The 14,836-nt window shown below is 36.0% G+C and overlaps 1 pseudogene; it reads left to right on the top strand.

The window, feature by feature from the left end:
* The first annotated feature begins 4,989 nt into the window (after nt 1-4,989).
* On the top strand, nt 4,990-14,835 carry LOC102579440 (pentatricopeptide repeat-containing protein At3g22150, chloroplastic-like; annotated as a pseudogene).
* The last annotated feature ends 1 nt before the right edge of the window (nt 14,836 follows it).

Here is a 14,836-nt window from a genome sequence, read left to right on the forward strand (position 1 = left end):
TCAAGAATATCCATTTTACCTTTTTGGTGGGAAACGAGGAGTCCCAGATCGCAAAAGAAGGGTCTTATCCAAAATGACAACTTCTATCAAGCTGTCTGATTGACTGAAGCACATGTAAATTAGGTGACCAGTTCTTTCCTTTGAATAACTTATACTTGTCCTGCAGGTCGACTTTTAAACTGTTGTATTAAGGATTTTCTTTGATATAGTGTTTGCAAGTTCATGCGTGTTTTTATATTGGAGCCAAATGGCATTAATAACACTTGTTAAGGTTGGTCCAGATAACTATTAATATGTCTGCTAAGGTTGGTTCAATCAGTGGGATATTATAGTTCATCTTTCAATAGCATGATTTCACTATATAGACCCTTTTGTTGTGTATTTTTCATCTTGGCTTATCAAACCTCTAAGAAGTACTTAGGAAATCATTAAGAACCCCTAATAGTTTAGCAACCTCCTCAATTTCACAATCATTCAATGCGCTCCTAAAAAGTAGATTCCAACCGTGTTGACTCCAGGCTTGTTCCACAGTGTCATTGTTCTGCATACTCAATGTATATAGAAGAGGGAATAGGTTTCTAAAACTGTCTTCTTCTATCTATCTTTCATTCAAGAACTCTGTCTTCCGTCCATCCCCAACACCTAATACATATGTTGTTTTTGAAATGTGGCCATAGTCTTCTAATGGTCTTCCAAACACTGCATCCAAATGTGCCCATCACCTCTTCAGTTGTCCATTGGTTAAATAAACCATACTTTCCTGATATAAATCTCTTCTATAAGGCTCTATATTCTATACAGAATGTCCATAGCCACTTTTGGAGTAAACTACTGTTTTAGAGACTTAGGTCCTTCAACCCTAGCCTCCTTGGTTTTTGCTAAGTGTGAGAGTATCCCACTTCACCAAGTTGTAGCCTTCCCTTTCCTTATTGCCTTGCCAAAGAAAAGATATCCTGAGCCTATTTATTTTCTTCTCAATGTTCTTGGGGACTGGAAATAAACTCATCATATAAGTAGGTGATTCATCTAATACTGTCTTGATGAGGGTCACCCTACCACCTATGGACAAATACTAGCTTCTTCACCGGGCTTATTTTCTCCCACATCTCTCCAACACCACATTGCACACTTCCAGCTCTTTGTTCTTAGCACCCAAAGGTAGTTCCAGATATTTTGTTGGTTGTGCATCTACCTAGCAACTCAATGTCTCAACTAGCCCAAGAAAATTGTCAACTTGCTTGATATGGAGGAGATGACTCTTCAGCCAATTGACATGGAGGCTTGAAATGCTCTGCTAAATAGTGAGTATTGCCCTTATGTGTCTAATTTGTTCCTCCTTTGCCTCATAGAATATAAGAGCATCATCAACATAGAATAAATGTGTTATCTGCAGCTCCTTCCCTCTCCCAGAAAGTGCACTAAATCCTCTCCAACCCATTACTCTTTGCCTTCCGGAACATGTGATTCAACCCCTTCATGGCTATTAAGAATAGGAATAGGGACATAGGATCTCCCTGTCTAAGACCTCTCTGAGATTGGAAGAATCCTTCAGTGTTTCCATTTATGAGGAGGGAAAACTTCACACTTGAAATGCAGTTATTGATCCAGCCAATCCACTTGCTACCAAATCCCATGTCCTTTAGTTTTTTTAGAAGGAAATTCCAATTAACATGTTCATAGGTTTTCTCAATGTCTAGCTTGCATAGAATCCTAGGTTTTTTCTGCCTTACCTTGGAGTTGACCATTTCATTAGCCAACAATGCTGCATCCATTATTTGCCTACATCTTAAAAAAGACATTTGGTGTTCATCAACCAATTTCACTATCACTGTCTTCATTCTCTCAGATAGCAACTTGGAGTTGATTTTATTGACTACTCCTATCAAACTGATAGGTCTAAAGTCTTTTAGCTCAATTGCATCAGGTTTCTTTGGGATTGAAGGGATCAATATAGCATTAAATGATTTCTCAAACGCACTCCTTTGATGGAAATTTTTTGTGCTCAACATTCAGTTCTCTTTCAAAATATCCCAACATTTCTTAAAGAAATCCATAGTGAAGTCATCAGGGTCTGGTGCTTTGTCCCCGTCATACTGGTTGATGATCAATAACACTTCCTCTTCTGTAAATGGTCTTTGTAACCATTCATTTTCTTCTATAGACTGTTGGACATCCTACAAAATGAAAAGAGGGTCTCTAGGATTCAAGTTCCGAGTAGAGTCTGGCATTTAATTCATATGACATGGCTATAAAATAGGTTGCTTTAGTGGTTCCAAATCCCACAATGTTATGTGTTGAGCCATCAACTACCATTACTTGAGAGGGTTCTTTGTGTGATCGAAAGGTAGAAAATATATTAGGATTACGTGTCATGTAATTACTAGTACCTGTATCAATCACCCAGTTGTTCAAAGAGGAGATCGCATATGCTTTTCTTGAATCAACAAGGGTAGTAACTGAAGTGAATTCTTTAAGGGATTCTTGATACTAAGAGGACTCGCAAACTCATTCGCCGAAACCAAAATTGTCTTACCCTAATAATTTATATTTATTTGAGTTATAGTTTCAACTCAAAATATTAATATAGGAGAAGCTAACAAACACAAACAATACCAACATATACAATCCAGTACTGAAAAGGCAATTTGTTAATATCAAGACATGCAAAATTTTATGGCAAAATTTTATGGGATTAAGTCCATATAAAATTTGAACGAATTTATAAATTCAAGACATATTGACCTAAGTGAACATTTTGGGTTAATACAGCCAAATTAATTATTTAAGTCAAGATTGCATGACTTAAGTCAAACCCAACTACATTGGGCTAGGTTGGGCTTCTACAAAATGGTCCACCCACATGTTTTAAGACCAAGGGTCCATTAGGATTACTTGGAGACTACCGTAAAACCTTTCATTCATGCCTATATAAAATAAAAAGGCTACATATTCTCTTTGGAGGCATCTTGAAAATTCTATAACATCTTGGCAGATTCTAAGATGGGATTGGACAAAGACAAGAGAGTGCTCAACTGGAACAACGGCCAACAAAGACCAATTACTTAGATAACGATTCTTCCCCTTCTCCTTTAAGGCTTTAAGGCGAACTGTATGGATGTAGGAAAGAAAGACGTCCTCACCTTCTCTAGTGTTAGTGAGAGCAATTTGAGTATCCTTCATGCACCTCCTTTCGTAGATAGAATCTTAATGAGTGGAAACAAGCAACCTTACTAAGAAAGGTGCTTTTTGAGTAAGGCCCACTTTCAAGCCAACCCTTGGTATAGGTTGGGAACTTGAGCGCATGATTGGTCCATTGAAGATTGTACAAGCCCAACGCAGGCATGCATACACTTATATCATGATCATGTCAATGCCATCAACAAGCCAAATATCATTTATTTGTTCTATTAAGTACTTCTTTCACGTCATTAGCTTTAAAAAATTGTCTCCCTTTACTGGTTCACCTCGATGAAAAACTTAAGAATTGCCTAGCTTCAGAAGGTCATCAATAATATTTGATTCCAAGAAATTAGCAACCAATTCACCCAAAAAAATAATTGTAGTCGATAGTCAAATACCAGATTTATTTGACATCAAGAACAAGCATCCACAAAAAACTATTAATTCAATATTGAGCAAAACTCCGCAAATCACGACAACACCAAACTGAAACAAGATCTAAATCTCTGAAGGAGAGACTAGCATACTAGAACATTAATTGTCCCGAACAACATGTTTTCGCCCTAGTCTATTTCCATTATTATGTATTGCCAGCTTGGAAAGGGATCTTCACGTGATATTCAATTAGAGGAAATACGTGTAAGCACCGTTTGTCTTAGCAACAAGTTACTCAAAAATATCTCTAGAACTAAAGTTTTTATGAAGACCAAATACACCTATGAGATATATGAAGATGTACTCTATCCACCTAAAAATATAATAAGATATGAGATGTTTAGAAGCACACCAACGTGGTGATTGAGAAATAAGAAATTTTGAAATTCCATTTTAGTAAAAATGTAAGTAGTGCAATCAAATACAAGAAATGATATAAACATCAATTCAGATTATTAATGTCGTCTTCAAGAACTGTACTGGACACTGACCTGTGTTCCTGTTCTGTCCAAGAAGCCCCTTTTCGCCATTCTACATCTACAAAAAATGATATAAACATCAATTCAAAGTATTAACTCTGGTTTTGCATTTCAGGATAATTAGATAATGTACATATCCAGACTCGATGATATTGGTATCTTCAATTAATACATTACAATGATCCTTAATAACATCCGTCAATTTCCCAAGAAGTGCTTTTGCCACTTCCTCCAATAGATTGTTGTTATCCTTGTTGATCGCAAAAGTATTCTCAAAGATTTTATTCTCCTCCTTAGTCCAGAAGGAGTTATTGCATGTTCGATCAGTGTTCATTTTCTTTTAGATCTACAAGGTTAGCTCAAACATGAAAAAGGTAAGCTCTTCAAGAGGATTCAAAAAACGGATAAGTGTCAATATATAACCAAAATTTATCATAACTATCGGGCATCTAAAATAAGATTTTTTGTAACCCCTGACACTTAGAAATCAGAAACAATCTCAACAACACACAATCTTCTAAATCAGTTATGGATACTAAGAGAGACTATTTCTGACACACACTTGGCTCAAGTTACTTTTCTTAGTATCCATAACTGATTTAAAAGAATGTGTGTTGCCGCGATTGTTTTTGATTACTAAGTGATAGAGGTTACAAAAAATCTTATTTTAGATGCCCGATATTTATGGTAGTTTTTGGTTATATATTGACACTCCTCCGTTTTCTTAATCCTCTTGAAGAGCTTTATCTTTTTCATGTTAAAGCTTTCGTTGTTGATCTAAAAGAAAATGAACACCGATCGGACATGCAATAACTCCTTCTAGACTAAGGAGGAGGATAAAATCTTTGAGAATACTCTTGCGATCAACGAAGATAACAACAATCTATTGGAGGAAATGGCAAAAGCACTTCTTGGGAAATTGACGGATGATATTAAGGATCACTATAATATCTTAATTGAAGATACCAATGCCATCGAGTCTGGATATGTCCCATTACCTAATTATTCTGAAATGCAAAACCAGAATTCAAAAGCATATGTAGAATGGTGAAATGGGGCTTCTTGGACCAAATAGGAACACATGTCAGTTTGCAGTACAGTTCTTGAGGACGACATTAATAATCTGAATTGATGTTCATATCATTTCTTGTATTTGATTAGACGTCTTACATTTTTACTAAAACGGAATTTCAAAATTTCTTATTTTTCAATGACCACGTTGGTGTGCTTCTAAACATCTCATATATTATTATATTTCTAGGTGGATAAAGTACATCTTCATATATTTCATAGGTGTATTTGGTCTTAACTGCATCACCAATATAATACAAAGTATTAATTCCAACTTCTGAGTTCCACAATATTTTCAGATTAAATATGTAGGTTTTTACTTTTTAAAATTGTCAATGGTTAGGCTTGCTTTCATGAGAAGTGGATGAGTATTTGTAAGATAATAATTTTGAAGTGGATGAGTATTTGTAAGACCAAACCATTGTCTCACAGGCTCCATCTTTGAGTTTAACCCATCTCCCAAATTAATCTTCCCTACTCCTCACCGACCAACAATGCACTTTCACAGAGCCAAAACCCAGAACAATTCGCTTTCGTTTAACCCCATCTCGCCCGCCAACTGTTCGATACAATTCCTCAACCAACAATTGTCCTTTTGGAACACAATTATCATTGGGTTTATCTGTAATAACATGCCCCATGAAGCAATTTCATTCTATTTCGATTGAAACATGTGGGTTCATCCGTATGTGATCAGTATACTTATTCCTCTGTTATCAAGGCTTGCGCGGAGACCAAACGGATTCTTGTAGGTAATGCTGTGCATTGCCACATTCTGAGTTCTGGGATTCGTCCTAGTAGGATTGTTAGTAATTCTTTGTTGAATATGTACTCTGCTACTTGTCTTACATTGGATAATGGTTCTGATTGTGATTTTGTTGAAAGGGTGTTTAGAACTATGCGTAAAAGAATGTTGTTGGGTGGAATACTATTTTTTCTTGGTATATGAAAAGGAAGAGGTTTTCGGAAGCAGTGAGGTGCTTTGTTATGATGATGAGATTAGGCATTAAGCCAACTGTTGTTAATTTTACTAATGTTTTTCCTGCTGTATCAGAAACAGGGGATGTTAGAGTTACTGATTTTCTTAATGGATTGCTTGTGAAATTGGGTAATGCATATGTAAATGACCTGTTTGTTGTTAGTGCTGCTATTGTTATGTAAGCTGAGCTTGGCTGTGTTGATTTGGCGACCAGAATATTTGAGAATACTTGTGAAACAAATACAGAGATCTGGAACTCATGATTAGCGGGTACATTCAGAACAATTTTCCTTTTAAAGCAGTTGATCTCTTTCTTGAAGCTGTAGAAGCAGAGGATGCTGTTACTACTGATGATGTGACATTTGTATCTGCTCTTATGGCAACTTCACAGTTGCAGCATTTTGAGTTTGCCCAACAGCTACATGCATGTCTGATAATGAAATGCAGGGATTCACAGGTTATTTCGTTTAATGCTATGATAGCCACATATTCTAGGTGTAACCATATTGGCAATTCACTTTAAGTTTTTAATGGAATGAAGGAAAGATATATTGTGTCATGGAACACCGTGGTGTCTGCTTGGTACAGAACGAACTGGATAACGAGGCTTTGATGCTTGTATATGAGATGAAAAAGCTATGGGGTTGCAATTGATGATATAACAATTACCATCCTGCTTTCTGCGGCATCAAATCTTAGGGACAGGGAAATTGGTAAACAGACCCATGCTTATCTTCTGAGGCACAATTTTCAATTTGAAGGGATGGAGAGTTACCTGATAGTCATGTATGCCAAATCTAATATGATTAGAGAAGAACGAGCAATATTCCAGTTGAACTTCACATATGATAAAGATCAAGCCACGTGGAATGCTGTGATTGCTGGAAACACTCAGAATGGATTAATTGAACAATCCTTTGTTGTCTTCAAGGAGATGCTTGAGCAGAATGTGAAGCCAAATGCTGTGACCTTAGCAACAATCCTCCCATCATGCAGCCAGTCAGGAAGTATAGCAATAGGCAAGCAGCTACATTATTTTGCAATTCGCTAATTGTTTGAGGACAATGTTTATGTTGTTTCTGCTTTGGTAGACATGTATTCAAAATCAGGAATCATTGATTATGCTGAAAGTGTTTTCTAAAATCTCCTGAGAAGAACTCTGTGACATATACAAATATGAGTTTGGGATATGGCCTTCATGGGATGCGTAGGAAAGCTCTAAAACTGTTCTACTCTTTGCGGCAGAATGGTTTAGAACCAGATGCTGTTACCTTTGTGGCAGTCCTGTCTACTTGCAGCTACACCGGATTGGTTGATTAAGGCCTTCAAATATTTGAGCTGATGGGTGAAGAATAAGGGATTCAGCCGTCAGCAGAGCACTATGCTTGTGTGGTTGACATGTTAGGAAGAGTTGGACGGTTGGATGAAGCTCATAATTTTGCTAAACAGTTGGGTGTTGAGGGTAATAACTTGGGAATATGGGGATCACTCCTTGCAGCCTGCAGAGTGCATAGAAATTTTGAATTGGGGAAAATTGTTTCCAGTTAGCTGCTTGAATTCGAGGGGAATGATGGAATTTCTGGTTATCATGTTCTGCTTTCAAATATATATATGCAGAGGAAGGAAACTGGCAGTCTGTAGATAACGTCAGAAGAGGAATGCGCAAAATGGGATTGTCAAAGGAGGTTGGGTGTAGTTGGATTGATACTTCTGGATATCCACACTGTTTTGTATCTAAAGATAAGAAGCTTCCTCAGTACTGCATGATATATGATATGTTGGGATATTTAACCATCAATATGTAGGATGCTGGCTATAAACCTAAACTTGAACTAATAGAAGAGTGGATCTATGGGCTAGAAGAATGAAAAGCTATTAGTTCTCCCACAATGTTGTTGTTCTCCGACTATGTACCTTTGTATTCATGACATTTTTGGACAGGATTTTGCTAGAGTTAATATGATCGTAGTTTATCAGTGACCAGCTGCCTTTGAAATTCGAGGTAATTAAGTTGTGTTTTAGCTTTTTTTAGTTTAGTTTTTTCTTCTGAATTATGCTTTTTTAGTTTGTAAAGATACTCGGAAGTAGGATATTCAGTTAGTGAAATGTATGCATATTTCTTTATTAATACAGAGCAATCAAGAATATCCATTTTACCTTTTTGGTGGGAAAGGAGGAGTCCCAGGTAGCAAAAGAATGGTCTTATCCAAGGCGACAACTTCTATCATGCTGTCAGATTGAGTGAAGCACATTTAAATTAGGTGACCAGTTCTTTCCTTTGAATGACTTATACTTGTTCTGCAGGTTGACTTTTAAACTATTGTATTAAGGATATTTGATATAGTGTTTGCAAGTTCATGAGTGTTCTTATATTGGAGCCAAATGGCATTAATAACACTTGTTAAGGTTGGTCCGGATAACTATTAATATGTCTGCTAAGGTTGGTTCAGCTAATCATAGTATGTGAATATCAATGGAACTGGCATAAGTGGAGTTTTTCATTTCTGAAAATGGTTCTGAAGCTACAACAAATCATATAGATAAGATAATCTCTGAAATTTTCCTTATTAGGCTGTCGGCTTATATTATTGGACATTGACAAACAAAACTTTCTATAAATTAGGTCTAGTTCTAGTGATTAGTAGGAGGTTTTATTGAGTAAATATGTATATATACTTTTGCCAACCAATTAAGATTCGAGTCCATATTATCTTTGCTTGGTTTATTAGGTTCCACATGCTTGCTTTCAAGCTGCTTGTGTCAATTTAATGTGAATTATTGCCCTTCAGTTTTCACAAGGGACAAAGGGCGTAACGGCATCTTATTTTGGAGTTTTTGTCTTTTTGGATAAGGTAAATAATTTTACTAAGAGTTAATGGTCAAAAACACATCCAAACTATCACTTTTTGCGAGTTTCATACCTCAACTATCATTGTTCGCTTTACCTACCTAAACTATCACCCTTGTTGTATTATAACTCACCTTGGTGTTGGGTGGTTCATTTGTGAACATGTAGGGTATAGAATGGTTGTTTATTATCTTAAGATAATATGCTTAAGTGAGTGAGAAACTGATAAAGTCATATGGTACATTAATTCCGCTTGATCCTAACATTCGTAATTTCTAAATATCTCTCGATTATCAAAAGGGGTTCCATCATCTTTCATAAGATGCACATTGTGAACTAGTAGTGTACTACAGGGTTTGGCATCCAATTTTCCAGTTTCTACAAGTAGGTCAAGAATGTACTTTCTGTGTGATAGAAAAATTTCCTTCTTTCTTCTATTCACTTCTACTTCCAAAAAGTATTTCAACTCGCCTATGTCCTTCGTATGAAACCTAGTAGTGCCAGTTGCAGATAATCGATAGAAAACAAAGTGATCACTATGCTCATTTTCAGCCCACACACCTAAACTACCTCACTAGACTTGCCAAACCAATCTCAGGGACTCTGGTTTAAGCCATACAAGGACTTTTGAAATTTTATTTTAGTAAAAATGTAAGTCGTGCAATCAAATACAAGAAATGATATAAACATCAATTCAAATTATTAATGTCGTCCTCAAGAACTGTATTGGACACTGACATGTGTTCCTGTTCTGTCCAAGAAGCCCCTTTTCGCCATTCTACATCTACAAGAAATGATATAAATATCAATTCAGATTATTAATTTTGGTTTTGCATCTTAGGATAATTAGGCAATGCGACATATTCAGACTCGATAACATTGATATCTTCAATTAATACATTACAGTGATCATTAATATCATCAGTCGATTTCCCAAGAAGTGCTTTTGCCATTTCCTCCAATAGATTGTTGTTATCCTTGTTGATCGCAAGAGTACTCTCAAAGATTTTATCCTCCTCCTTAGTCTAGAAGGAGTTATTGCATGTCCGATCATTGTTCATTTTCTTTTAGATCTACAAGGAAAGCTCAAACATGAAAAAAGGTAAGCTCTTGAAGAGGATTCAGAAATCGGATGAGTGTCAATATATGACCAAAAACTACTATAAATATCGGGCATCTAAAATAAGATTTTTTGTAACCCCTAACACTTGGTAATCAGAAACAATCACAGCAAGGCACATTCTATTAAATCAGTTATGGATACTAAGAAAAGTAATGAGTGACTAGTAAAAGAAACAAACATGAAGATACATGTGGTATACTACCACAGAAGTCCCCAGAGATGCGAAATATATTATGAAAGCATTTGCATTCTTTACCTTTTCTATCGGACGAAAGGTTTTATAATAAGAAAGAAGAGTCCAAAGAAGAAAACTATTTGTCTCAAGATAAGAAAAAAAATATATCATTGAGTATATATTTTTGTTTTTGTTAGTGATGCAAAAAAAAGATTTATGGCCTTGTACCACATAACGGGAAAGAAATCATGTCAATCCAACATATGCTATCAAAAAAAGGGAAAACCCAGATTCCCTTGTAACACAATCTAACCACTAATAACTAGGGAATGTGCTAAGACAAAATATATCCTGGGCAAGAAATCAAAAGAAAAGCTATACAAATTCTTGTTTTTCCTTTTTGAGAAACTCAAATCTCTACACATTAATTTTCAGCAATGGAAACCATATTAAAGAAGAGTCCCTAGAAAGTGGTGACACAATTTCTCTCTCCTGAGATAGAAACAAGATGAATCTCACGATAATTCAAGTAGGTCAGTATCACTTTGCATCTCTTCAGAATCTACACCAAAAACAATATATAAATCAACCATTTGTGATTGAGTGCACATTCTCTTTTGTCGTCATTATCTTTATACATCATGAAATAGCAAATTATTGATCATTTGAATGGAAGATTTACAGAACCAACAAGCAATAACATACGAAGTGTAATCCCATAAGTGAGTCTGGGAGGGTAGTGTGTACCTAGACCTTACCCCTACCTTGAGAGGTAGAGAGGCTATTTTCGATACACATTTGACTCAACGAAAAACATATAGAGTGGATTCGATAAAGGGAAGGTTTACAAAACCAACAACAACATCATATTCAGTGAAATCTCACAAGTGAGGTATGGGAAGGGTAGAGTGCCTATAAACCTTACCCTACCTTGGGAAGTAGAGAGGTCATTTCTGGCTGATCCTTAACTCAAGGAAAAACATATCAAAGCAAATCGAAAAAGGAAAGCTTTATAGAACCATGACATAAAATCTTAAAGGGAAAGATATGAACGATCTTACTTTTTCCCTTCAAAGAACTAATCATATCTCTAAAAATTAACTTTCCTAAATACAAAGCATGTTAAAGAAGAGTACCAAAAAACGTCAGCACAACTAGCAGAACCTGATGATCACAAAGCACAATCAAAACAAACTTCTGAGTGAATCAATCTACAGTTATAAGTTTTATCACCTATGAAAACAAGCATTCAACCAAAAAGGAATCAGACACATATATGTACTTATAACTGAGATAGATTCGTCTTTGGTTGAATGCTTGTTTTCATAGGTGATACAACTTATAACGGTAGATTGATTCACTCAGAAGTTTGTTTTGAATGTGCTTTGTGATCATCAGGTTCTGCTAGTTCTGCTAACGTTTTTTGGTACTTTTCTTTAACATGCTTTGTGTTTAGGAAAGTTAATTTTTAGAGTTATGATTAATTCTTTGAAGGGAAAAAACAAGATCTTTCATGTCTTTCCTTTAAGATTTTTTGTAAAGCTTTCCTTTTTCGATATGTTTTTCCTTGAGTTGAGGGTCAGTTAGAAATGAACTCTCTGCCTCCCAAGGTGCGGTAAAGGTCTATAAACACTCTACCCTCCCCATACCTCACTTGTGGGATTTCACTGGACATGATGTTGTTGTTGGTTTTGTAAATCTTCCCTTTCTCGATCCACTTTATATGTTTTCCTTGATCCAAGTGTGAATTGAAAATAGCATTTCTACCTCTCAAGGTAGGGGTAAGGTCTACGTACACTCTACCGTCCCCAGACTCACTTGTGGGATTACACTTGGTATGTTGTTGGTTCTGTAAAACTTCCATTCAAATGATTAATAATTTGTTATTTCATGATGTATAAAGATAATGACGACACAAGAGAATGTGCAGTCAACCACAAATGGTTGATTTATATATTGTTTTTGCTGTAGATTCTGAAGATATGCAAAGTGATACTGACCTACTTGAATATCATGAGATTCATCTTGTTTTTATCTCTGGAGAGAAAAATTGTGTCAACATTTTCTAGGGACTCTTCTTTAACATGATTTCCATTGTTGAAAATTAATGTGTAGTAATTTGAGTGTTTCTCAAAAAGGAAAAGCAAGAATTTGTATAGCTTTCCTTTTGATTTCTTGTCCTGGATATATTTTGTCTTAACATTCCCTAGTTTTAAGTGGTTAGTTTGTGTTACAAGGGAATATAGGTTTTTTCTTTTGATAACATATGTTGGATTGACAGGATTTCTTTTCCATTATGTGCCATAGATTATTTTTTTTGCATCACTAACAAGAACAAAAATATATACTCAATGATATAATTTTTTCTTATCTTGAGATGAATAGTTTTCTTCTTTGTACTCTTTTTTTGAGATAAAATCATACACAAAATGGTGGGGTACGCCAGGCCAATGCAGTAGTGCAACGCAAGAGCCCAGGCAACAAACTACCTTAATGGACTCTTCCCCTTAAAAATTAAGTTAATATCGTGTGGACCAATGGCCCACATATCAGATATTAAACTGATAAGAACAGATACTACACTTGATCTTAGCCAAAAGGCCGAGAAAGGTATTCTTCTTTCTTATTATAAAACCTTCCGTCCGATAGAAAAGGTAAAGAATGCAAATGCTTTCATAATATGCTTCGTATCTCTGGGGACTTTTGTGGTAGTATACCACATGTTTGTTCCTTTTACTAGTCATTCATTACTTTTCTTAATATCCATAACTGATTTAAAAGAATGTGACTTGCCACGATTGTTTCTGATTACTAAGTGTCAGGGGTTACAAAAAATCTTATTTTATATGCCCGATATTTATAGTAGTTTTTTGTCATATATTAACACTCATCCATTTTCTGAATCCTCTTCAAGAGCTTACCTTTTCTTTTTTTTTTGATGACAAGGGAAACCCTCAGCTGCTACCCTTTGGGTGCGCACAGGGTAAAACCCCCACTCCTATGCAATAGCTCGCAAACCACATAGGAGATGTAACCCGCACTAGGCAAGCCCGGTGCGACGAGCTCGACCCAGAAGGCAAACCCCTTGCTTTCGCTGGCAAGGGGTTTCGAACTTGAGACCTCCAACATGGAAGTCCCAAACCACTGGGCCACCCCGAAGAGTCTTACCTTTTTCATGTTTGAGCTTCCCTTGTAGATTGGAAAATGAACACCGATCGGACATGCAATAGCTCCTTCTGGACTAAGGAAGAGGATAAAATCTTTGAGAATACTCTTGCGACCAACGAGGATAACAACAATCTATTGGAGGAAATGGCAAAAGCACTTCCTGGGAAATCACTATAATATCTTAATTGAAGATATCAATGTCATCGAGTCTGGATATGTCCCATTACCTAATTATCTTGAAATGCATAACCAGAATTCAAAAGCACATGTAGAATGGCTAAAAGGGGCATCTTGGACAGAACAAGAACACAGGTTCTGATTCCAGTACAGTTCTTGAGGACGACATTAATAATCTGAATTGATGTTTATATCATTTCTTGTAATTGATTGCACGACTTACATTTTTACTAAAACGGAATTTCAAAATTTCTTATTTCTCAATGACCACATTGGTGTGCTTCTAAATATCTCATATATTATTATATTTCTAGGTGATAGAGTACATCTTCATAGGTGTATTTGGTCTTAACTGCATTACCAATATAATACAAAATATTAATTCTGAGTTCCACAGTATTTTCCGATCAAATTTGTAGGCTTTTAATTGTCAATGGCTAGGCTTGCTTTCATGGGAAGTAGACTGACTCTTCTTCATATACATCAAACGATTCATGAAACTGTAACCACTCCACTTGTTGATTGCAGGTTAGGTCTCCTCAGATGAGGCTCTATATCTAAAATGTCAACTCAGCCTGGGGTATAACAACTGTGTGTGCCCGCTGAACTTAATTTCTTTGTCAAAATGAATGGAAACTTGAGACCAAGAGGCCGAGTTTGATAGAAATTTGTTCAACTTACAAAGCCATGCCAAATATAAATTGTGGCAAAGCAAATCTATTTTTGAGTGCTTCAGTTGTCTTGACTCTCTTGCAACTTTCAGTTCAAGAATCAGACATCCTGTATATTCTAGCGACACCAAATTTGGAGCATCAATCTTCCTTGTGCCACCCGAATCGTCCTTAATCTTCAAGACGTTTTGGAATTGAGATCTAGAAATAAGGTGCTCGAGATTCCATCACATGTCCACATGAGGTGATATGATATATCTAAAGATTTCAGATTCTAACATTCAATAACATCCAAATTGTCCGGTGAAGAACTAGAATAATATAAGTGTTCAAGATTGATGCTTTAACACCCTGGTTTCTTGTTGTACAAATAGAAACTGACTTGATCTTTTGAAGATTTAGCAGCTCAATCTTTTTCAACCTTCTGTAACAATGCTCAAGTGTGAGTTAGTGATTGACTTCCATCTCCAACTACTTTCTTAGAAGGCTTTACATTTGAGTGAGGAGCACTAAAAGTATTTTTGACCTCC

The sequence above is a fragment of the Solanum tuberosum genome, unplaced genomic scaffold (assembly GCF_000226075.1).
Source record: "Solanum tuberosum cultivar DM 1-3 516 R44 unplaced genomic scaffold, SolTub_3.0 scf00133, whole genome shotgun sequence".
Taxonomy (NCBI): Eukaryota; Viridiplantae; Streptophyta; class Magnoliopsida; order Solanales; family Solanaceae; genus Solanum; species Solanum tuberosum.